Below are 25731 nucleotides of genomic sequence, written 5' to 3' on the forward strand. Positions count from 1 at the left end.
GAGTGGGGGCCACCGCGCGAGTCGCCACTCCTGGCGCGTCCCCTTTAAGGCTAGCCGGCCTGGGCGATGGCGGAGGCGGGGCGGAGAGCTGGGTGACTCGCCGCAATGCTTCCTGGGAAGTGGAGTTCGCGCTCTGCGCGCTGAGCCACGAGGGACTCAGTGAGAACTAAAAGTCCCGGAGAGCAACGCGCGGCCCCCTGTCCGCCACGCCCCTCGGCTGGGCTCCAGCCCTCCACCCCTTTACAAAGCTGCGCTGGCCGCCCGCGGAGGGTAGGCAACAGAGCGAGGTGGGTGCAGTGGGCCCGGGGTGCGGGGCAAGGGAGCAGCCTGTGAGGGGACGCGGGCCTTTCAGGGAAGATGTTCTACCATAAAATGTCATCTACCCTAGCCTCGCCATTTTCATCTGTGAAATGGGGATGACCACACCTGTGGCTGCAGGGTAAGGGGTACTGGTTGCTACGAGTGAAACCATGGAGGCGGGGCTAGAGTGGAGGGAAGGGATGCGGGGAGGAGCCCGGATGGGTAGTGATGGTAGGAAAAGCCCGGATGGGGGGGTCGGGCGTGTGGGAAGAGTCTTTGGTGGGTGGGGCAAGGAGGGGCAGAGTGTCGAGGTATGAAGGGGTCACCCGTCAAAGCTAAGGTGGGAGCTCCAGGACTGAAAGGGTGTCGAGGAAGCCAACTCAGAATGTCTGGGTTAAATTGGGTAGGGTGGACAGAAAAGAATGAGACACAAAGATGAAAGGGACCCTTCTAGCCTGGCGAACCCAGAGCAAATGAGGTTTGAGGAATGGTGTGCCCGAGTGGGAAAGGGCCTGAAACTACCCAGAACTGCCTTCCTTTCCTCGTGACTAGAAAAAGCAACCCGTCCCTTGAGCTCATTACTTTACACACATGAGCTCATTCAACCCTCACACCCTGTAAAGGCGTCACCGTATCTGTTCACAGGTGAAGAACAGGAGGCTCAGAGAAGTGAAGTGTCTTGCCCAAAACCACGCAGTACTTACAGCTCCAAAGATTCTGCTTTTCCCCCTGCACTGCAGGGTGGCAGGAGCTTAGTCTGGAGTGGGTGGCAGGGAAGAAACCAGAGTTTTGATGTCTTGAGTTCAGTTTACAAGCCAGGCAGGGTCCTTTGCAGATTGTATGAAGGAGACCAATTCCCTAAACCCTCTGAATGCAGACCTGCAAGGCAACTGTCCCGGGGTTATTATGAGGGTGAAATGAAAAGAAAAATTTGGAAGTCTTTTCTTTGTAAATTTCAATTGTTGTAAGAAGCAAAAAGACCAAAACCAGAGCAGTGGATATGAGCGGCTTGTGCCTGTGAAAAACCACAAAATAAAGTGTGCGAATGAGCTGAAAGGATGAAGGAAAATTCTAGAGGAGGATGGAGGATGGTGGTGGTTTTTGGTATCTGCCACCAGGTGAGAGAATACTTTCTTGTATAAGTATGGAAGTCAGGTGGATCCCTACTCCAGCCTACCTTTCCCCTTCCCATCCCCTGCTGAGCAGCCTACTCTAGGGTTTGTGTGCATCTCCTAAACTTAGGGGTTACCTTTTCCCTTTGCTGTGTGGTTTTTGGAGGTAATGGAGCAGTCCGTAGGCTTCTTGCAGATATGGTCTGGGCATGACAGGGCTAGAGATTGAACTGCTGTATGTAGGGAGGTCAGGAAGGAGAGGATAGGGACAGTGCCCCTACATAGTCCCCAGGTCTGTGGGCCAAAGAGTCCTTTTCTTTTCTTTTATAGTTTGTGTTCATTTTACTCCACCAACTCAACTGTACAAAAATGTTACATTTCCTTATCTTTTAAAATTAAAATTAAATTTGGCTCTGAGTCCCATCCATTTCTTCTGTTCTTAATAATGTCTCTGAGAGGCTCATTGCCCAAATCTTCATGGTCATGGTGCTAACTCTCCAGTATCCATTCCAACAGGAATTTGTCACTGTCATCTCAGTCCCTAGCCCGGGTTGGCTTTGGAATGTGTGTGTTACCTTCCTTGGACAATTAGAGGAAGAAGTCTCTAGGGTATCCTAGGAAAAGTTTCCTTGCTCCTAAATCAGAGGCACTTGAAAGAGAGGGTCCTCTTTCCTTCTGAGTAGTGCTTTGTCTGGATGTGACTGCTTTAGCTGCTCAGCCACGTGGTAAGCATGGGAGGGACTGATCTGATACCCAAAGAAAGGCAGTATCAAGATGAAACAATTCATTGGACTTCCTTTATGCAAGATAACATATTTCCCTATTTTATTGTTAACCTAGTTTGTGTTTGGCATTTTTGTTACTTGCAGCTCCAAACACCCAAATGATACAAGTGGGCTTCCTTGAAGGCAGGTGACTCTTACTTCCACACCTGGGTGTTTTGTTGCTGTTGTTATATTTTTATTGACAAATCATCACACACACACATTCCATACATGGTATACAATCAGTGGTTCACAATATTATCACATAGTTATGTATCCATCACCATGATCATTTTTTAGAATATTTGCGCCACTCCAGAAAAAGAAATAAAAAGAGAAAACTCATACATCCCATACCCCTTACCCTTCCCTATCATTGACCACTAGTATTTCCATCTACCCAATTTATTTTACCCCTTATCCCCCCCAATTATTTTTTTTCCATATTTTTTTACTTATCTGTCCATGCCCTGGATAAAAGGAGCATCAGAACACAAGGTTTTCACAATCACACAGTCACATTGTAAAAGCTATATCATTAAACAGTTGTCTTCAAGAATCAAGGCTACTGGAACACAGCTCAACAGTTTCAGGGACGTCCCTCCAGCCACTCCAATATACCATAGACTAAAAAGGGGATATCTTTATAAGGAATAAGAATAACCTTCAGGATAACCTCTTGACTCTGAAATCTCTCAGCCACTGAAACTTGATTTTGTCTCATTTCTCTCTACCCCCATTTGGTCAAGAAGCCTTTCTTAATCCCTTGATGCCAGAGAGTTCTGTCACATTGCCAAGGAGATTTACACCCCTGGGATTCATATCCCACCAATTGGGGAGAAGAGTCCTTATCTTCATAGATCTGACTGAAGAGGGTAGAGAAGTCTCCAGCTGGAAGACACTTTACTTACTTTACCTAGTGTTTTAGTTTTCTAATGTTGCCCAAATGCAGTATACCAGAAATGGGTTGGCTTGTATAAAGGGAATTTATTAAGTTGCAAGTTTACAATTCTAAGGCCATAAAAATGTCCAAACTAAGGCATCCAGAAAAAGATACTTTGACTCAAGAAAGGCTGATGGTGTCCAGAACACCTCTGTCATCTGGGAAGGCACGTGACTGGCATCTGCTGCTCCTATGGCTCCTGGTTTCAAATAGCTTCCTTGGGGGTGTTTTCTTTCTGCATCTCCAAACATCTCTGTCTATGTCAGCTCTAAGCATTTTCCAAAATAATTCCCTCTTAAAGATCTCCAGTACGAGGAGACACATCTTCATAGAAGCTACCTAATCAAAATGTCCCACCCACATCTGGGTCAGTCACATCTCCATGGAAACAACTTAATCACAAAGATCCCGCCTAAACAATAGGTCTGCCCCCACAAGTGTAGATTAGGATTGAAACAATGTGGCTTTTCTGGGGTACACAACATTCTCAAACCAGCACACCTAACATTACCCAATAGGAACCTCCCACCCATCTACTTAAGTATTGGGCCATGGGAAGGGATGAGAACAAAGTGCCCTGGAGATATAGAGGAGGAAGGGAGGAATTCTAACTAGGGAGCCTGGCAGATAAATGGGATTTTTGTTCATAGTTTAGGCACAGGGGATGGCAGACACCAAATCACAGAGGAAGATGAGGGCCTTTTATGATTGGTCTGTAAAGTAGAGATAATAGTGGTATCTACTTCAACTATGAGATTAAAGGAGAATAACATGTGTAATGTGCCTAGCACAGTAGTAACTGTACAATAAATGTTACCCGTTTTCATTATTGTGTTGTAAGGATCATCATCCGCTGCCCAAGAATTGGCCCAGGGCCAAATAGCTAGCAAGTTTCTGATTCAAACCCATGTAGAGATGATGCCAAAAAACATGCATTTTCTTCTGCTCCCATAGCCTCGCCAGTTCTTTCTGTCTATCTTCAACATTTTTAGAGACCAGAAGTGACCCCTCTTTGTGAACATTCTCAGTGAGCTATGATGGGAGTTTCTTTCCTACTACAGTAGCAAAAACTCTTGATTCAGGAGGAAGCAAGAAAGACCAGGTGTGAACTGCCGTCTTGTTCCAGTTTGGATCCCAGCACAGGGTACATACAGGCCTAGTATTGTGGCTTCTGTGGGTTCTGTCTTGAAAGCGCACCCAAGTTGAAATTCTAACTCCTCCACCAATTCTAGGTCATTTTAGCTTGCCCTGGTTGCCTTCCTTACCTCCAGAATGCAGCAAAGCCTAGGGAGAACAGTTAGGAGATTTCAGTGCTTCTTAGTAGTAATAAAAAATCTCTCATTTATTGATTGATCACTTGGGATCAGAGAAACACAGTCAGGGTTTCTCTCTTGGCTGGAAGGGCACATGGCAAACAAGGTGTCATCTGCTAGCTTTCTCTCCTGGCTTCTGGTTTCATGAAGCTCCCTGGGAGGTGTTTTCCTTCTTCATCTCCAAAGAGCTGGCTAGTGGACACTTGGCTTCATGTGGACTCTTGCTGGACACTTATTGGAACTTTATATTTATGCCCCATAAGAGGATTGTTATTTCCCCTTCTTTCAAAATAAAAATATTTAAAACTTTTTTAAAACTACAGAAGATTTGAAAAGTAGCCCTTTACTAGCTACCAATTTACATTCTGCTGTTTTTGCTTTTGCACACACACCTTTGTTCACATATATACATTTTTTGACAAACTACTTAAAAGTAAGTTACAGATGTCTTGAAACTTGACCCCCTAAATTCTTCCCCATGCATTCCCTGACAAGGTTATTTTCCTACATAACATAACATCATTATCACATCTGAGAAAATTAGCACATGTCAATATTACCTAATAAACAGTTGATATTCAAATATCTACGATTGCCCAAAAATATCTTCCAAAGTTTTTTTTGTTTTTTTTCTAAATTGGGGATTCCAGTGAAAGTTCATGTATTGTATTTAGTTGTGAATTTAAGCAGCTTATTTATTCTAGATGGAGTGCCTTCCACCTTTTTTAATTTGTGTGAGTTCATCAGTGATGATATTTAGGTTAGCTTGGGGGGTTTATGTGTATTATTTTGTTTTTTTTGGCAATGTCGTGTACTTCTTATTACATTACAGTAGGAGGCATATGATATCAGGGTCCTACTATCCATGAATGTATTTGATTCTTGGTTAAGATGGTGACAGCATGTTCTCTCCATTATAAGGGTAAATCTTTCCCCTTTACAATTAGTAAGTAATCTGTGAAGTGAGTCTATAAGACTGTTGCAATTTTTCGTTCCTGATAACCTTTCACTACACATCTGTTCTAGTTTGCTAGCTGCTGGAATGTAATATACCAGAAACAGAATGGCTTTTTAAAAGGGGAATTTAATAAGTTGCTAGTGTACAGTAGTTCTAAGGCCGAGAAAATGTCCCAATTAAGCAAGTCTATAGAAATGTCCAATCACAGGCATCCAGGGAAAGATACCTTGATTCAAGAAGGTTGATGAAAGTTCAGGGTTTCTCTCTTAAGTGAGAAGGCACACAACTAACACAGTCAGGATTTCTCTCTTGGCTGGAAGGGCACATGGCAAACACGGTGTCATCTGCTAGCTTTCTCTCCTGGCTTCTGGTTTCATGAAGCTCCCTGGGAGGTGTTTTCCTTCTTCATCTCCAAAGAGCTGCTAGTGGACTCTTGGCTTCGTGGTGCTGCAACTTTCTCTGCTCTCTCCGAATCTCCTTCATTCTCCAAAATATTTCCTCTTTTATAGGACTCCAGAAACTTTTCAAGACCCACCCAAATGGGTGGAGACATGTCATCACCTGATCCAGCTTAACAACCACTCTTGATTAAATCACATCTCCAGGGAGATGATCTGCTTACAGTTTCAACATGCAGTGTTGAGTAGGGATTATTCTACCTTTATGAAATGGGATTTTGATTAAAACATGGCTTTTCTAGGGTACATACATCTTTTCAAATCAGCACAACATCCATTGAAGATCTTTGCCTGAATCAGTTACTTTTATTATTACAAAATGGCAATTTTGTAATTCTTCTATTCCCTTCTATATTAGCTGGCACATTCTTCTTTATAGAAGAATTTTTTCCTGCCTCTATTTCCCTCTCTTTTTTCTTTGTAGAGTGACATTATGGAGTCATGGGTTACTTTTTTTTATTATTATTCAGTGTTATAATCCATTACCATCATTAATTTTTTTTGGTAGTCATATGATCCCATATTTGGCCAGTGGGAGTTCCTTCTGTGAGCACCTGTGTCCTTTTTTTTTTTTTTTATCCTTTTGATGTAACCTCATTAGTCTTTGATGGCATCTTTGTTTTCTGACAAGAGATATTGCAGGCTCACCTTGGGCTTTTCCTGTTCAATTCCTGGAACCATCTACTTCTCCAAGGAGCCCTGGTTTCTTTTTATAGTTCATGGCATTTAGATACCAAGATCCAGGTGTGCTCATTGCTACTGGGTTATTATTAGCTCTAGGCTCCTTCTGTGACGAGAGCTAGTAAATGGATAGGTAGGTAGGTAGGTAGGCAGATAGGTAGGTAGGGTAGATAATTACCATTACTTACTAGGCTCGTTGTTATAATGGCTGGTCCTCACTGATAGTACAAAGTGGGTAGATTGTACGGGAAGTAGTTTCATTGTGGAAGCTCAGTGGCTGGTAAAGTTGGAAAAAAGAAATTGCATGCAGAGAGCCCATGCTTACTGCCAAACCCCCAGGGCTCCATGAGGGTATAGGCTGTTAGCTAGGAACTCTTGTGACTGAGTTCAGCCTCCTACTCAAGACTATGATTGGAGAAGACCCCAGGCTGCTTCCCAGGACTGGTTCTCCAAAGGGTGTCTGCTGGTTTGAAATTGTTATATACCCCAGAAAAGCCATATTCCTTTTTTAAAAATATGTTTTTATCCACACACATACAGTCCAACCATATTATACAATCAGTGGCTCACAGTACCATTACATAGTTGTGTATTCTTACCATGATCATTTTTAGAACAATTGTACCACTCAAAAAAAAAAAAGAAAAAAAAAAAACCCATACATCCCATACCCCTTACCCTTCCATCTCATTGACCCACAGTATTTCAATATACCCCATTTTTGTCCGTTATCTCCCATATTTATTTTTTCTTTTTTCTGTTTTTGCTTATCTGTCCATACCCTGGATAAAAGGAGCATCAGACACAAGGTTTTCACAATCACACAGTCACACTGTAAAAGCTATATAGTTATACAGTCTTCTTCAAGAATCAAGCCACTGGAACACAGTTCAACAGTTTCAGTACTTCCTTCTAACTACTCCAATACACCATAAACTAAAAAGGGATATCTATATTATGTGTAACAATAACCTCCAGAATAACCTCTCAACTCCGTTTGAAATCTCTCAGCCACTGAGACTTTATTTTATCTCATTTTTCTCTTCTCCATTTGGTCAAGAGGTCTTTCTCAATCTCATGATGCCACCCCAGCTCATCTCCAGGAGTTCTGTCCCATGTTGTCATGGAGATTTACACCCCTGGGAGTCATGTCCATGTAAGGGAAGGGGAAGGGCAGTGAGTTCACCTGCCATTTGGCTCAGAGAGAGAGGCCACACCTGAGCAACAAAAGAGATGCCATATTCTTTTAACCCTGATTCAGTATTGTTTAGGGTAGAACCTCTCGATTAGACTTTTTCCATGGAGATGTCACTCTGCCCCATTCAAGGTGGGTCTTAATTGGTTTACTGGAGCCCTTAAAGAGCTGACACAGACACAGACATTTGGTAATGCTTGGAGAACCAACTTAGACACAGACATTTGGAGAAGCAGAAGAAAACACTAGGTGGATCCACAGGATCTGGGAGAGCCATTTGAAACCAGAAGCCACAAGAGGAGCCCAGCAGACATTGCTATGTGCCTCCCCATGAGATGCTAAGCAGGGATCCCAGTACTGAAAAGCCAGAACCTGGAGAGAGCCAAGGGAGACTAAGAGAAGAAATCCAGCGTTTGGCCTGGAGAAGCTAAGAAAGGATCTTCAGATGCCAGCTACTTGCCTTCCCGTGTGACAGAGGAAACCTGGACACCAGTCAGCCCTTTCTTCAGAATCAAAGTATCTTTCCCTTGCTATGTTAATTTGAACATTTTTATGGCCTTAGAACTAATCTTGTAACTTAATAAAACCCCTTTATAAAAGCTGATCCATTTCTGGTCTATTGCATTCCAGCAATATTAGCAAACTAAATAGTACCCAAACATGGAACCTCCTTGTGGTAGTTAGATTCAAGTGTCAACTTGGCTAGGTGAAGGTGCTTAGTTCTATTGCTGTGGACATAAGCCAATGGCATGTGAACCTCATCTGTTGTTGATTACGTCTGCAGTTGGCTAGGAGGCATGACTGCTGCAATGAATGATGTTTGATTTAATTGGCTGGTGCTTAAATGAGAGACTCAACATAGCACAACAGCTTAGCATACCTCATCTCAGCACTTGCAGCTTAACCCAGGCCTTTGGAGATGCAGAAAGGAATCACCCAGGGAAAGATGTTGGAACCCAGAGGCCTGGAGAGAAGGCCAGCAGAGATCGCCCTGTGCCTTCCTACAGAAGATAGAACCTCAGTTGAAAGTTAGCTGCCTTTCCTCTGAAGAACTATACGTTGACTAAATAAATCCCCTTTTATTGAAAGCCAGTATGTCTCTAGAGTGTTGCATTCTGGCAGCTAGCAAACTAGAACGCTCCTAGAGGTCAAGAATGAACATGAAGGGTGACATCATCAACTTGGCAATGTAAGACATCCCCTCGAAAAGCCTTCCCAGATGTTCAGCAAATAAAAGAACAAATCACACTAGCTTAGAACTCTGAGGATGGCAGAGATTGAAGAAGGACTCCACAAATGCTAAATGGAAGAAAGAGAAAAGTATCAGATAAGAAACTACCATCCCAGACCCACTGGTCCTCTTCCCTCCCTATCACTCAGTCCGTCATAGCTTGGCAGTTGCTCAGAGGCAGCATCCCAGACTCCTCTGAGGTAGTTTGAAACTGTTTTGTACCCCAGAAAAGGCCATGTTCTTTTAATCCATTCTTGTGGGTGCAGACCTATTTTGGTTGGTACTTTTTTGTTAGGTTATTTCAATTGAGATGTAACCCAGCCCATTCAAGGTAGGTTGTTCTAGTTTGCTAGCTGCCAGAATGCAGCATATCAAGAACAGAACAGCTTTTAAAAAGGAGAATTTATTAAGTTACTTGTTTACAGTTTGTGCTGGTTTGAAAGGATGTCTGTACCCTGGAAAAGCCATGTTTTAATTCTAATCCCATTTTGTAAAGGTTTCTTCTAATCCCTATTCAGTACTATATGTTTGAAACTTTAATTAGATCATCTCCCTGGAGAAGTGACTAAATCAATAGTGGTTGTTAAACTGGATTAGGTAGAAATGTGTCTCCACCTATTCTAGGTGGATCTTGATTACTTTACTGGAATCCTATGAAAGGGAGATTCAGAGAGAGCAGAGAAGAATGACATAGCCGTGAGAAGTATAGAGTCCATCAGCCAGTGACCTTTGGAGATGAAGAAGGAACACACCTCCCGGGGAGCTTCATGACACAGGAAGCCAGGAGAGAAAGGTAGCAGATGACCCCGTGTTCACCATGAGCCTTTCCAGATGAAAGAGAAGCCCTGACTGTGTTCACCATGTGCCTTCTCACTTGAGAGAGAAACCCTGAACTTCATTAGCCTGCTTGAACCAAGGTATCTTTCTCTGGATACCTTTGATTGGACATTTCTATAGACGTGTTTTAATTGGGACATCTTATCAGCCTTAGAACTGTAAACTAGCATCTTATTAAATTTCCCTTTTTAAAAGCCATTCCATTTCTGGTATATTGTATTCCAAGAGCTAAAAAACTAGAACACAATTCTAAGACTATGAAAATGTCCACATTAAAGCAAGCCTATAGAAATGTCCAAATTAAGGCACCAAGAAGAGGTTACCTTCACTCAGGAAAGGCCAATGAAGTTCAAGGTTTCTCTCTCAGCTAGAAGGGCACGTGGCAAAGACTTCTAGATTTCTCTCCAGGCTTCTTGTTTCATGAAGCTCCCCTGGGGACATATTCCTTTATCTCCAAAGGTGATGGAGATGGCTGCATGGGCTCTCTTGGTTCTCGTGGCTCTAAAAAAGGGACTCTTTCCAAAATGCTTCCTCTTTTAAAGGATCCCAGTAAACTAATGGTGGAGTCACATCTCCCTCTACTTAATATGCACTACTGGGTGAGTCACATCTCCATGGAGATAATCTAATCAAGTCTCCAACCTAAAGGGCTGAATAGTGATTAGAAGAAACAGTTGCTCCTACAAGATTGGATCAGGATTAAACCATGGCTTTTCTAAGGTGTATAATCCTTTCAAAGCAGCATGTAGGTCTTATTCCTTTTGCTGGAGACCTTTATGAGCAGATAAAAGAAAGAGCCAGAAGCTCAGGGAGAAAAAGCCCCTGCAGGAGCTGACAGAGGAAGCCACTGAAGCCAGAAGGTGCAAGCAATAAAACCTGAGAGAGAAGGACCAAAAGACACCAGCCATGTGCCTTCCCATGTGGCAGAGGTTTTCCAGGTGCTGGCAGCCTTTCTTCATAGAAGGTATCATCCTGATGATGTCTTAATTTGGAAATTTTCATGGCCTTAGAACTCTACATTTGTAAGCTTATTCATCCCCATTGTATAAGCCAGTCCATTTCGGTTTATTGCCTTCTGGCAGCTTTAGCAAACCAAAATACCTACCACCTCCCATTGGTGAAACAGATTATAAAGCCACTCACAGCAGTGAGTTAGAACACCACATATATCAGACTAGGGACCCAAGTCCACAGAGACCCATGGCAGAATAAAAGCCACTGAGGAAGGCTACATACAGAAAGGGTTCCCAGTGGGGAAAAAAAGAGAGAAGAGACCACGGTAGAATGGTATCTGCCAAGTGGTATATGCAATCCAGTTACTGTCAACTAGGTCACCTAAATGCAAAATGTGCTTTTCTGGAGTGATCCACCTTTCTGGATTGATCCCATTTGGCCCCCTGGGTTGGGATATTGTACCAGAGAAGAAGCAAGGGGCAAAATGCCTCACAAAGGAAAAAAAAAAAAGGTGGGAAGAAGTTAAATTAAATTACTGTAAGACAGAAGGGTCCCAGAACTGAAAAGTGTTAGAAAATGGGGCACTGAATGAAGATGATAATTTAAACAAATCACAGGAGCTGGGGAGAAAATTCTATACAAAAAAAAAAAAAAAAAAAAAAAAAAACAGAAAAGATCAGAAGTCCCAGAGAAAAGGGAGCATTCTCCTGGACATGAAACAATTACATTAAAAAAAATGCTATCTTAAAAATTGCACTGCATATCCAGGCCAAGAATTAGATGAAAACGAGCAGAAAAAGCCTAATCAGTTAAACTTGGGCTCTTCTAAAGGATCGGAATAAGTTGGACCGAGCATCACAAAAGAGCCTTCACACAAAGGCAATCAACAATAAAACCCTAGACAAGAGGGGGAAACTGACCTTCAGAGTTAACTTATCTAGATAATCAGATGCCTGGGTATCAGCAAAAAATGACAAGCTGTACTAATAGCCAGGAGAGCATGGCTCAGTCAAGGGAACAAGTTAAAATTTCATAGGAGATGCAGAATTTGGAAGAAATAATCAAAGAAGTTCAAAAAAATTCCAGATGAAGAAAAATATGCATAAAGCAATAAAGGATATTAAGAAGAAAATGTATGAGAATAAAGAAGAATTTGAAAGTATAAACAGAAATGTACGTACTGCCTTTACAGTAATAACACTGAAGGTTAATGGATTAAACTTGCCAATCAAAGGACACATATTGGCAGAATGGATTAAAAAAAAAAAGCATGATCCAACTATCTGTTGTTTACAAGAGACTCACCTGAGACACAAATAGGTTGAAAGTGAAAGGTTGGAAAAGATGTTCCATGCAAATAATAATTAAAACAGAGCTGGGGTAGCTGTATTAGTATCAGACAAAAAAGACTTTTTTTGTCAAAAGCTGGTATAAGAGGGCGGGCCACAGTGGCTTAGTGACAGAGTTCTTGCCTGCCATGCCAGAGACCCAGGTTCGGTTCCCAGTGCCTGCCCATGTTAAAAGAAAAAACTAGTATAAGAGACAGAGGAGAATACCATATATTAATAAAGGGGGCAACCCACTAAGAAGTAACAGTCCTAAATATTTATGCACATAACCATGGTGCCCCAACGTACATGAGGCAAACACTGGCAAAACAGAAAGGAAAATAGAATACACTTCTTCAGTAATAGCTGGAGACTTCAATACACCACTGTCATCAATAGATAGAACATCCAGACAGAAGATCAATAAGGAAGCAGAGAACTTGAGTACTATGATAATTGAACTAGACTTACCATAACATTGCACCTCAAAAACAGCAGGATATACATTCTTCTCAAATGTACATGGATCCTCCTCCAGGATAGAACATTGTGGGTCATAAAACAAATCTCAGTAAATTTAGAAATATTGAAACTTATATAAAGCATCTTCCCTGACCATAATGGAATAAAGCTGGAAATCAGTAGCCAGTGGAGAAGTGAAAAATTCTCAAATATATGACAGGTAAATACTGTTCTTAAGCAATCAGTGGGTTAAAGAAAAAATTGCAAGGGAAATCAGTAAATATCATGAAATGAATGAAAATGAGAACACAACATATCAAAACTTGTGGGATGCAGTGAAGACAGTGTTGCGAGGGAAATTTGTAGCACTAAACTAAATTTTAAAAGAAGAGTGAAAATGAAAGACCTAACTGCACCCTGGAGGAACTAGAAAAAGAATAGCAAACTAACCCCAAGGAAAGCAGAAAGAAAGAAATGACAAAGAATAGAGCAGAAGTTAAATGAAATTGAGAATAAAATAACAGTAGAAAGAATTAACAAAACAAAAAGTTAGTTCTTTGAAAAAAAATCAATAAAATTAACAAACTCTTAGCTATACTGACAAAAAAATAAAAGAAGATGCAAATAAATAAAATCAGAAATGAAGGGATTGGACATCACTACTGACCCCACAGAAATAAAAGGGATCATATGGGGGTACTATGAATAACTGTATACCAACAAATTAGACAACCTAGATGAAATGGACAAATGCCTGAAAACACTACACTAACTCTAGAAGAAATAGAAAACCTTAGCAGACCAATTACAAGTAAAAGGATTGAGTCAGTCATCAAAAACTTCCCAACAAAGCCAAGGCCAGGACCAGATGGCTTCACAGGTGAATTCAGTCAGTCATTCCAAGAAGAATTAATACTAATGCTGCTCAAACTCTTCCACAAACTATAAGAGGAAGGAACACTACGTAACTCGTTTTATGAAGCCACCATTATCCTAATACTAAAGGCAGCTGAAGATACTTTAAAGAAAGAAAATTACAGAACAATTTTTCTTATGAATATAGATGCAAAAATCCTCAATACAATACTTGCAAATCAAATCCAATAGCACATTGAAAGAATTATGTATCATGATCAAATGAGTTTTATCCCAGGCATGCAAGGGTGGTTCAGCATAAGAAAGTCAATAAACGTAATACATTACATTAACAAAACAAAGGGAAACAAACACATGATCATCTCCATTGAAACAGAATAGGTGTTTGATAAACTCCAGCATCCTTTCTTGATAAAAAAAAAACAACATAAAAATAGGAATAGAAAACTTCCTCAACATGATTAAGGACAAATATGAACAACCCACAGCTAACACCATACTTAATGGTGGAAGACTGAAAGCTTTCCCTGTAAAATGTGGAATAAGACAAGGATGCCCACTGGGACCACTGTTATCCAATATTATACTGGAAGTTCTAGCCAGTGCAGTTGGGCAAGAAAAAGAAATAAAAGGCATTCAGATTGGAAATGAAGAAGTAAAGCTTTCAATACTTGCAGATGACATGATCTGTATATAGAAAGTTCCAAAAAAATCTACCACAAAGCTACAAGAGCTAAGAAACGTATTTTGCAAAATGGCAGGGTATAAGATCAATATCCAAAAATCAGCAATGTTTCTATACACTAGTAATGAGAAATCTGAGGAGAAAATCAAGAAAAAAAATCCACTAAGCAATTTCATCTAAAAGAATCAAATATCTAGGAATAAATTTATCCAAGTGTACTGGTTTGAAAGGATGTATGTACCCTAGAAAAGCCATGTTTTAATCCTAATCACATTTTGTAAAGGCAGCCATTTCTTCTAATCCCTATTCAGTACTGTATGTTTGAATCTGTAATTAGATCATCTCCCTGGAGATGTGACTCAATCAAGAGTGGTTGTTAAACTGGATTAGATGGAGACATATCTCTACCCATTCAGGTGGGTCTTGATTAGTTTATTGGAATCCTATAAAAGAGGAAACATTTTGGAGAAAGCTGGAGATTCTGAGAGAGCAGAACTACATAGCCACAAGAAGGAGAGAGTCCACCAGCCACCAACCTTTGGAATGAAGAAGAAAAACACCTCCTGGGGAACTTTATGAAAGGAAGCCAGGAGAGAAAGCTAGCAGATGATGCTGTGTTCACCCCATGCCTTTTCAGAAGAGAGAGAAACCCTGAACTTCATCGGCCTTCTTGAACCAAGGTGTCTGTCCCTGGATGCCTTAGATTTGAGATTTCTATAGATGTGTTTTAATTGGGACATTTTCTCAGTCTTAGAACTATAAACTAGCAACTTATTAAATTCCCATTTTTAAAAGCCATTCCATTTCTGGTATATTGCATTCTGGCAGCTAGCAAACAAGGACACAAAGGATGTAAAGAACTTGTACCCAGAAAACTACAAAACATTGCTAAAATAAATGAAAAATAAATAAGTGGAAGGACATTGCATGTTCATGGATTGGAAGACTGAATATCATTAAAGATGTCAGTTCTACCCAAAATGATTTACAGATTCAATGTAATCACAACCAAAGTACCAACAGCCTATTTCGAGAAGTGGGAAAGCCAATTATCAATTTTAATTGGAAGGGTAAGTGCCCCCCAAAGCCGAAAACATCCTGAAAAAAAGAATGAAGTTGAAAGACTCACATTTCATGACTTTGAAGCCTATTACAAAGATAGTTGTCGAACAACATGGTATTGGTACAAGGATAGAGATATTGATCGAAAGAATTGAAATCAAAAATAGATTCATATTTATGACCAATTGATTTTTGACAAGTTTGCTAAGACCATCCAACTGGGACAGAGCAATTTCTTCAGCAAATGGTGCTAGGAGAACTCGGTATCCATATGCAAAAGAATGAACAAGGACCAATATCTCACACCATATAACGAATATTAACTCAAAATGGATCAAAGACCTAAATATAAGAACCAGGACTGTAGAACCCCTAGAAGAAAATGTAGGGAAGCATCTTCAGGCTCTTGTATTGGACAATGGTTTCTTAGGCTTTACATTCAAAGCACAAGCAACAACAACAACAAAAAAATAGAGAAATGGAGCCTCCTCAAATTAAAAACTTCTGTGCAACAGAAGTTCATCTTTGGATGAAAGTGAAAAGACACTTTAATCTTTGGGAGAAGATATTTCGAAACCTCATAGGATATAAGAGTTTAATATCCTAAATATATAAAGAAATTCTACAATTCAGCAACAGAAAGACAACCCAATTAAAAATTGGGCAAAAGTCTTAAACAGACATTTTTCCAAAGAGGAAATGCAAATGGCTAAAATGCACATGAAAAGATGCTTAACACCACTGTTAGAGAAATGAAAATCAAAACCACAATGAGATATCATTTCATACCACTAGAATGGCTACTATTAAAAAAACAAAACTGTAAGTGTTGGAGAGAATGCACAGAAATAGGAATAGTCATTCATTGCTGGCAGGAATGTAAAATGGTGCTCCCACTGTGGAAGATAATTAGGCAGTTCCTCAGGAAGGTAAGTATAGAATTACCACATGACCTGACAATCCCACTTCTAGGTATATACCCAGAAGGATTGAAAGCAGGGACCCAAAAAGACATTTGCACACTGATGTTCATAGCAGCATTATTTACAATCGCCAAAAGATGGAAGCAACTTAAGTGTCCATCAACCAAAGATGAATAAATAAAATGTGGTATATATGTGCAATAGAATATTATTCAGCTGTAAAAAGGAGTGAAGTCCTGATGCATGCAACTACATGGATAAACCTTGAGAACATTATGCTGAGTGAAATAAGCCAGACACAAAAAGACAAATACCATATGCTCTCACTGGTATGAACTAATTATAGTAAGCAAACTTACCATATACTTAATAGAGTACACAGCTTACTTAGAAGAGTTAAGAGTATGGAGTATAGATTGCCAAGGGGTAGATTGGAGGTGGAGAATGGGGGATGGATGCTTAATTTGTACAGAATGTCTGTTTAGGTTGATTATAAAGATTCGGAAATGATGCTGGTGATCATGGCACATTATTATGAGTGTGCTTAACAGCACTGAATTATATAGTTGAAATGGTTAAAAGGAGAAACCTCAGTCGTATATGATACTAGAATAAAAATAAGAAGAGAAAACATAAGACTGTGTAATAATGAGCCCTGTTATAGACGATGGACTATTGTTAATAGTACAAGTATGAGAATGTTCTTTCATGAATTATAACAAATGTACAACACTAATACAAGGTGTTAATATTAGGGTAGTGTATAGGGAAAAATACACCTAATGTAAACTACGGTGACTACTCATAAAACTATTTTAATAATCTTTGATTAGTTGTAACAAAGGTAACTACTGCTATAAAAAAATAGTACAGTTACAAAAAGTGCTATCATCAATTGTAACAAATGTCCCACACCAGTACAAGGTGGTGGGGTGGTGTATGGGATCCAGTATTTTATGCTTGATTGTTCTGTAAACCCACAACTTCTCTAATAAATAGATATATATTTATTAGATACATATATTACATATATATATATATATTAGAAAAATGGACGTGAAGCCGCAAGGAATTTATCTTCTCTGAGTTTCATTTAGGTCGTCTGTGAAATGAAGATAATGTGATCTGTCTTCTCTGGGTCACAAAGTTGTTGTAAGGATCAATATGTAATATGTTTATTTGTTTTTTTAATTATCTAATCTCCTCAACAAATTCAGCAAAATTCCTTCCTCTTTTCATTGTTTTAATACCATAATTTGAAATAGTGTTGCCTTATAAACTGATTTAGTAGATTACACTAAGATATCTACTCTTTTTCAGATATTCTTTCAGATGATCACTCATATTTTTCCAGATTTAGAAAAAAATATTTTGAGAAAAACACTATTAGAATTTGGATTGGGAGAGAATAACAATTAAAATTAATTAAGAAGAACAACTTTAAGAACAGTTTCGCCCTCCTTTCAAAAGCATCCGAGATCTCTATTCCAGTCCTGTTTATAAAATGTCATAACAGCTATTACTGGAGTAATACAGGCTTTGAAGAGAGATCTCTTTTGGAATTCTGGCTCTGCTGCCTTTAACTGTGTGATCTTAAGCAACTGACTTCACTACTATGTGCTTCAGTTTCATAATCTAAGAATTGGGAGGATAATTGTACCTACCTCACAGTATCGGTGTGGTATTTTAATGAAATAATCTACAGAAAGAGGTCTCATATACCTCGAGGCATATTTTTGATGCTCAGTAAATGTTGCTCCTCTGATCCCTGGCCTTTAAATTGGTCTGGATCAAATTTAGATGACAGAAGTGAGAGCACCTGGTAAAGTAGAGGGGGAACAATGGGACCCTCTCCTAGGATCTTTACTGCTGAATGCACAAAAGGCAAGTGTCGTTGTTCAGGGCACAGAGTTTGCATTCAGCCTGACCGAAGATTGAATCCTGGCTCTGCTGCTGCCTTGGGCAAGTTACCTACCTCTCTGAGCTCAGTTTCTCATTTGTTAAATGGAGATGAGACTTTCCTTGACTGAGGATTGTGTGGGTTTAAATGAGCTAATATGTATAAAGCACCCAGCACAGTTCCTGGTAAGTACTCAGTGAGCATTAGGTGTTTCCCTCATGAAGTTTGTAGGGACAGCAAGGGTGCCAGGACATAGTTTTAAAGTTAGGGAATCTCTAGTCTTGTCTGCCCTTCCTTTTGGACCTCTCCTCTAAAAGATTTCTGTTTTTTGAGTCACAATTAAAAGTTACAACAGAATGATTTTTGGGCCTTAGAGAGGAATTGCCCTTCCCATGTTGCCAGGCTAAGCCATAAAACTCCCTCTCACTTGGTGTTTTGGTTTGTTAAATGCCAGAATGCAATATCCCAGAAATGGGTTGTCATTTATAAAGAGAATTTACTAAGTTACCAGTTTACAGTTCTAAAGCCATAAAAAATGCCAAAGGAATCCAGATAAATTGGCTCAAGAAAGGCCAATGGGTCAGGAACACCTCTGTGAGGTAGGAAGGCACGCAGCTGGCAAGTTCTTTCCTTTGGCTTCTGGTTTCAAACAGCTTCCCCAGGGCTGTTTTCTTTCTGCATCTGCAAATGTCTCTGTCTGTGTTGGCTCCATCTGCAAGTGTCTCTGTCTGTGTTGGCTCTGAAGCTTTTTTCAAAATAGTTCCCTCTTGAAGGGCTCCAGAAAGCAACCCACCTTGAATGAGTGAAGATACATGTCCATGGAAACCACCTGTTATGGTCAGGTTCATGTGTCAACTTGGCCAAATGGTGGTACCTTTTTGTCTGGTTGGGCAAGTGCTGGCCTGTCTGTTGCAATGAGGACATTTCATAGAATTAAATCATGAGCATGTCAGCTACATCCACAGCTGATTCCATTTCTAATCAGCCAAAGGGGAGTGTCTTCTGCAATGAGTAATGCTTAATCTGATCACTGGAAGCCTTTTAAGGAGGATTCAGAAGAGACAGGTTCTTCCTGTTTCAGCTGGTGAGCCTCTCCTGTGGATTTCGTCCAGACCGTCCATCGGAATCACCAGCTTCACAGCCTGCCCTGCGGATTTTGGACTCTGCATTCCTCTGGTCACGTGAGACACCTTTATAAATTTTATATTTGTGAGTGTTCCCTGTTGATTCTGTTTCTCTAGAGAACACTAACTAATATATTTTGCTACTGGAGAATGGGGTGTTACTGCGGTTTGTAAATACCAGATATGTTGGAACAGTTTTTTTATGGCTAAGGGGAAGATTTTGGAGGAACTGTGAAAAGAATGATGAAGAAGTCCTGGAGTGCTTGAAGAGACTGTTGGTGTAAATGGAACCTCTGCCAGTCTGGACAAAGGGGGACTCAAAAGGAACAAATTGGAGTTTGCAGAGTGAGAACCATGGAAGTTTGGGTCTGAAGCCAAGAAACCTCAGCCAGGAGAATAGACCCACCCATATACATGGAGAGAGTGAGTTTACCCTGAAGGGCGAGGATGAGCCTCCCACCTTGTTGCAGTGGAAGAGTCATGCAGCCTCAGGCCTTGGAGAAGGTAGAGCATGCTCCTTGGGGGACTGGGGAGAGCCTGGCTGCCACCACATGGAGGGGTTGAGCGTGTGCCCCGGAAATGACAGAGAGCCCAGGGGTGGCCTTGATGCCTGGAGAGAGTGGAGCCGAAAAAAAGGTGGTCTCCTCAGTGTTCCCCAAGGTTGATTTGGAAAAGAGGCGGGCCACTGCATAGGCCCTTGGAAAGGGTGGGGCTGCCACTCTCTAAAGCTGAAGGATAAATGACTTTCAGACTTTGAAATCCAATGGTGTTTGCCCTGCAGGTTTTCCTTCCAGTTTCTCCCTATGGATCCTGTGACTTTCCTCCTTTGCATATTGGCAACAGATAACTTGTTTTGAGATTGACAGGTCCACAGCCAGAAGAGAATTTTTTGTACCTGTTTAAGGTGATGCACGTAGTTGCCAAGTTGATAAGGGGTGGACATGTGGTAGTTAGATTCAGTTGTCAACTTGGCCAGGTGAAGGTGCCTAGTTCTGTTGCTGTGGACATGAGCCAATGGTATGTGAACCTCATCTGTTGCTCATTACATCTGCATCAGCTAGGAGGTGTGCCTGCTGCAGTGAATGATGTTTGAGTTAATTGACTGGTGCTTAAATACCTCATCTCAGCATTCACAGCTCAGCCCAGGCCTTTGGAGATGCAGAAAGGAATCACCCTGGGGAAAGTTGTTGGAACCCAGAGGCCTGGAGAGAAGGCCAGCAGAGACCATCCTGTGCCTTCCCACATAAGAAAGAACCTCAGTGGAAAGTTAGCTGTCTTTCCTTTGAAGAACTAACAAAATAAATCCCCTTTTATTAAAAGCCAATCTGTCTCTGGGGTGTTGCATTCTGGAAGCTAGCAAAGTACACCACCACCTAATCAAAAGGTCTCACCCACAATTGGGTGGGTCACATCTCCATGGAAAGAACTTAAGCAAAAAGATCCCACCCAACAATATTGAATCAGGATTGAAGAACATATCTTTCCTGGGGTATTGAACAGTTTCACTCCAGCACACTTGGGCTACACTCCTACCAGGGAGGAGGAAACTCTAGCTGCAACTCCAGGTACCCAGGCTCCCTGGCCTCCCCTAACTCCCGTCATATGGGCCAAGGAATAGTACATCATCCTCTCCTAGTTTGATACCAGTGATTTTCTCAGGGAGGGAGACGGGACTGATATTTTTATCCTGGTTTCTTTCAAATTGTGAACCAAACTGGAACTTTAGATATACCTCTTGGGAAAGGCTCCAACTGCAGAAAATTATTCATTCAGACACAGTGATGTGGTTTCTTTTATCTTCTACTTCCTGGTTCAATTTGCATTTCCATTCATCTTTTCTAAGTCTGGCTTTTAAAAACCTGGCATTTTGTGTTTTGCTGCTTTATCATGAGACATCATGAGTTGTGGTTGAAATAGAAGGGTTTAGACCTCTCTGTGAACTTGCCCTGTGTCCACTGACTGTGGAGGGGGCTCTGGGCCATCCTGGGATCCTATCCTGTCCACATATGTGAGCAGCCCAGCCTGGCGGTGGACAAGCTGCTGAAGGACTTTACCTCAGTCTAGTCTGGTGAGAGAATTAGGGTGTGTGCTTCCCTTGCTCACATTGGGACCCTGGGTTGGGAAGTGAGAACAATCAGAGCTGTTGCACTCAGACAGATCTGGATTCAAATCCCAGTTCTTCTATTGACTAGTTATGTGATCTTGAGTAGTTTCTTAAATCTTTCTGAACCTTAGTTTCCTTGTCTGTAAAATGGAAATAATAATAGTATCTATTACTCAGGGTAGTCATGAAGATACTGAATGAGGTAATGCATGTAACACATGTAGTACAGCAGAATTTGTGTGTGTGTGTGTGTTTGCTTTTCTGTGTTTTTTTTATTAAAAATAAGTGAAATGTCACCAAGTGCAATATGAAGTGCCTCTCATTTTAAAAGCGGGTGTGTGCTCAGCAGATGGCAGTTGCTGTCTTGCCAAGCAAGCTGCAGAGCAATAAAGTATTTTTTAAGGCTTCTTCTGATTCTTCAAACTTTTTGAAGCTATTATAACCTTTTGTTGATATTACAACTCTTAGACAGCCCATGTGTGGGAAGGGTTCTCTGCTTGCTGGCTATGAGTCTTTCGGAGTCTCATTTTCCTCATCTACCAGCTAGGGAGAATGATGCCTACTTTGTTAGGGTTGCTATAAGAATTAAATGGGTGATGAGTGTAAAGGCCTTGAATGTAGAAAAATGCTTAGTTAATGTTTGCTCAGTTAATGTTTGCTCACTCCCTCTCTTGTCCCTCTTCCCCCATAATCCACCAGCATCTACTGCATGGTTAACACTGAATATGCAGAGATATGAAACACCTCATTTCTCTCAAAGAGCTTGAATCTAGGCAGTGCTTTTCAAAATATTTTTATCACAACCTACAATATGATGGTTTTTTTATCATAATCCATTTCATATACAAAAACACACACAGCTGAAACAAATTTCACAACATAATATATATATACTGGTCATGACCCACTATATTGATTCCATGACTCATTATAAGGTCATGACTTTTCTTTTTCCAGCTTATGGAGGTCTAATGTACATAAAACAAAATTAACCCATTTTGGGAAGACAACTGTATGAGTTTTTACAGTCTTATGTAGTCATTTGACCATCACTATATCAAGATATAGAATATTTCTATCACTCCAAAATATTGTCTTGGCCCCTCTCTTCCTCCTACCCCCAGGCTCTGGCAATCACTGATCTGATTTTTGTCCCTATAGTTTTGCCTTTTCCAAAAATTATATATAAATGAAATTATACACTATGTAACCTTTTGTGTCTGGCTTCTTTCACTTAGTATAATGCTTTTGAAATTCATCTACATATTGGTGTGCATCAGTAATTTGTTCCTTTATATTGCTAAATAGTATTCTATTATATGGATGTATCAAAATGTATTTATCTTTTACATTTTAGTTTCCAGTTTCAGACGTTTATGAATAAGTCTGCTATAAGCTTTCACATACAAGTTTTAGTATGGAAATGTCTTCATTTTTGATAAATATCTAGGAGCAGGATTGCTGGGTCATATACTAACTGTTTAACTTCATAAAAACTTGCCAAAGTGTTTTCCACAGTGGTTGTATATTTCGTGCTCTCACCAGCAATGTATGAGAGTTGCAGTTGTTTTGCATACTCACCAGCATTTGGTATTGTCAATTTTTTTTATTTGAGCCATTTTAGTAGGTATATAGATAGTGGTGTCACATTGTGGTTTTAATTTTCATGTCCTAATGATTAATGATGATGAACATCTTTCATATGCATATTTGTCATCTGTGTATCTTCTTTGGTGAAGTGTTAGATCTTCTGCCCATTTTTGTTGTTGTTTGATTGATTGTTTCTTTTCTTAGCTAGCAACCCTTTATCACATAAATGTTATGCAAATATTTTCTCCCAGTCTTGACTTGTTTTTTTTTTTAATTTTCTTAATAGTGTTTTTTGAAGAGTAAAAGTTTTTAATTTAGATGAAGTACAAGTTATCAGTTTTTTTCTTTTATGGTTTGTGTGTTTTGTGTACTATTCAAGAAATCTTTGCCTAACCCAAAGTCACAAGGTTTTCTCTCAGTTTTATAGTTTTTTGTTTATTTAGATCTTTGACCCATTTCGAGTTAATTTTCATAGATGGTGCAAGATATAGGTCAAGGTTCTTTTTTTCTGTGTAGATGTTTAGTGATCTGCCTTTTGATAAAACCTGGAATGAGGACTATATGCAAAGCAGATCATTATATGATGGAACACTGGGCATTGCCAGGGAGCTTTGTGCAAGGTACTGGAGATCCCTAAGAGGTAAGCTACTAACCGAGATGGGGAAATTTGAACACAGCCTTAATGAGGCCATGACTCTTAGACTGGGCTCTGAAGGGACAGCAGAGAAGGTGGGAAAGATAGGTAAGGGCAGTGAAAGCAGAGCAAGGGCAGGGAGAGCAGTGTGGCAGCATAAGGGCATGTTCAGTGGTATCTGGAGAGCCAGAGCAGAGGGGTTGTAGAGGAGCAGTGTTAGGAAAGAGATTGGAAGAGCAATATGGTTAAGAAGCCGGAAAACCAAGTATGGCTTATCTTAAATAGTGGAGCAACACGGACAATGTTTGAGAAGGGAAACAACATGGGAGTAATGCATCAGGAAGATCAGTCTTTAGGTCAGAATGAAAGATGGACGGAAGGCAGAGAGCCAAATGAAGATGTGGGTGAAAAGGGGATGAGGGCCAAGTTCTGAGAGTACCTATAGGGATGGGTTCAAGGACACAGAGTCTAGAGAAATTTCGGAGTTGAATAGTAAGGGCAGCCTTCTGGGTCTTGGGCTCTGGCAGTTGGGTAGCTGACATAAATCCACAGCATGTTTTCAGGAAGAGAAATTTTGTATTAGGCCAATGGTACCCATGAAATGTCCAGGTGGAAATGTCCAGGAGAAGCTAGGTACACTTCAGGGACTGTAGCTCTGGAATGTTAGTTCATCTCTACCTGAGCTAGAGCAAACCACCACTCTGTGAAGCTCCTCAGCCCCAGCTTCACCCCAATCAGGCCACTTTCCTACCCCTGCATATCTGCACATTTCACAGCAGGGCTTGTGGATTTGTGGTATGGACGCAGTGGCACCGTGATTAGAAAATAGGAGTGTGGTTTGCTGAGCTCAGTGATTCAGGGAAATGGGGAGAAGTACCACAGACAGACCCCTACACTGAGTTTAGGAAACTCACATTCTAACCCAAGCTCTGCCCCTGTGAACTGTCTAACTCATGACCAGGAGGACCTTATGTCCACCTCAGGGGCTGATGGCGGCAGGAAAGAAGGGGCTCTGCTTCCATTGCAAGCAAAGAAACAGGAGTTTGAGTACTCACTCAAGGGCCCTCGGGTGTGGCACTGGCCTACCCTTCCCTCTCATTCCCCGTTATTCTTAGCGCTTCAACACTAATGCACAGAGGGAACCCAAAGAACCTGTCAGGAAAGACAGCCAGCCCAGCCTTTCAGATACCTAAGCCTACTCTTTTTTGTGGAGTGGAACCACTTCACAGGCACTGGGCTTTAAAGGAAAATTAGGATTTGCAAATTAGTCAGTAGAAGGCTAGAGTCCTGGGAAGGTGGTTGTTTGAAACCTAGAAGGAAAAGAAGATTCTCAAAATGGCAGGAGGTCTGTTCTTGGGCCCAGCTCCTGCCTGGGGTCTCTGGAGAGAAAATTGGCAAATTCAGCCCTAAACCCTAAGTACTATCTCCGTCTACAGCTGCTGTCTCCTAAAACTGGTCTTTAATCAGTAACTTTACCTTCTTCTAGCAGCTCGCCCCTCTCTGTTGGACGTCCTAACTGCCTCATTGCCCAGCTTCTCCAGGCTTTCACTGGCAATTTTATAACTTCACAGTGGACTTTTCTCTTCAGATTTTCCAGATGGTTAATGCCTTTCTGCAATTTTCAAGTGCCCCATTATACAGGGAAGGAATTGGTAGGGGCAAAACTCTTGTACCCAACATGGCCTCCATCCTCTGGAGAAAGGAAGGTTTGGTACAGTCAGCCACTTCAGAAAGCAGATGTGGTAAGAAGTGCTCTGGCCTGCATACCCTGCTGGGTAACTCTGGGGAAGTTCCCCCTCTTGGACCTTTCTCCCCATACTTGTTGAAATGTTTTGTTTTGTTTTTTTTTCTTTGAAATGTTTTTTGATGTGTCGGGATTCATTCCTGACCTACTCCCACAGTTCTTAGTATACCTCTCTTGACATGCAGGCTCACTCTTCTTGTCTCTTATTCTCCCCCACCAGCCTGAGCTCTTCTCAAGGGCTGTACCGGGGCCAATTCCTTTCTGTATCCCTATCCCCTATATCACAGGACATTTGCTGAATCTACTCCACAGTTTGGCTTCTGGGAAAAGTATCATGTTGGAAGCTAAGAGTCTATACACCTCACTTTCTGGGGAAATTTAAAGAGAAGTTAGAATCTAAGACTTCAGGTTGAAGGAGACTCATGAACCCTGAGTACAGGAGGCTGTGAGATTAGTGTGGGGGGTTGTTAGAGTGAATGAGGTAAACATTTCCTCAGTGTGAAAAGGGCATATATGAAAACTCCACAGCTAACATCATACTCAACTGTGAAAG

General features: G+C 40.9%; 1 protein-coding gene across 3 annotated transcripts in view; it reads left to right on the forward strand.

The window, feature by feature from the left end:
* Positions 1-182: 182 nt before the first annotated feature.
* Positions 183-25731, forward strand: part of KCTD21 (potassium channel tetramerization domain containing 21) — a 33297-nt gene continuing 7748 nt past the window's right edge. The window contains exon 1 of one of the 3 annotated variants that reach the window (XM_077113460.1): positions 183-287. The gene's annotated coding sequence lies outside the window, so the exon portion shown is untranslated. Of the gene's footprint in view, positions 288-307; positions 440-25731 lie in introns of those variants that run through there. The other 2 variants (XM_077113461.1, XM_077113462.1) reach the window with 2 other exon arrangements.

The sequence above is a fragment of the Tamandua tetradactyla genome, chromosome 8 (assembly GCF_023851605.1).
Source record: "Tamandua tetradactyla isolate mTamTet1 chromosome 8, mTamTet1.pri, whole genome shotgun sequence".
NCBI lineage: Eukaryota > Metazoa > Chordata > Mammalia > Pilosa > Myrmecophagidae > Tamandua > Tamandua tetradactyla.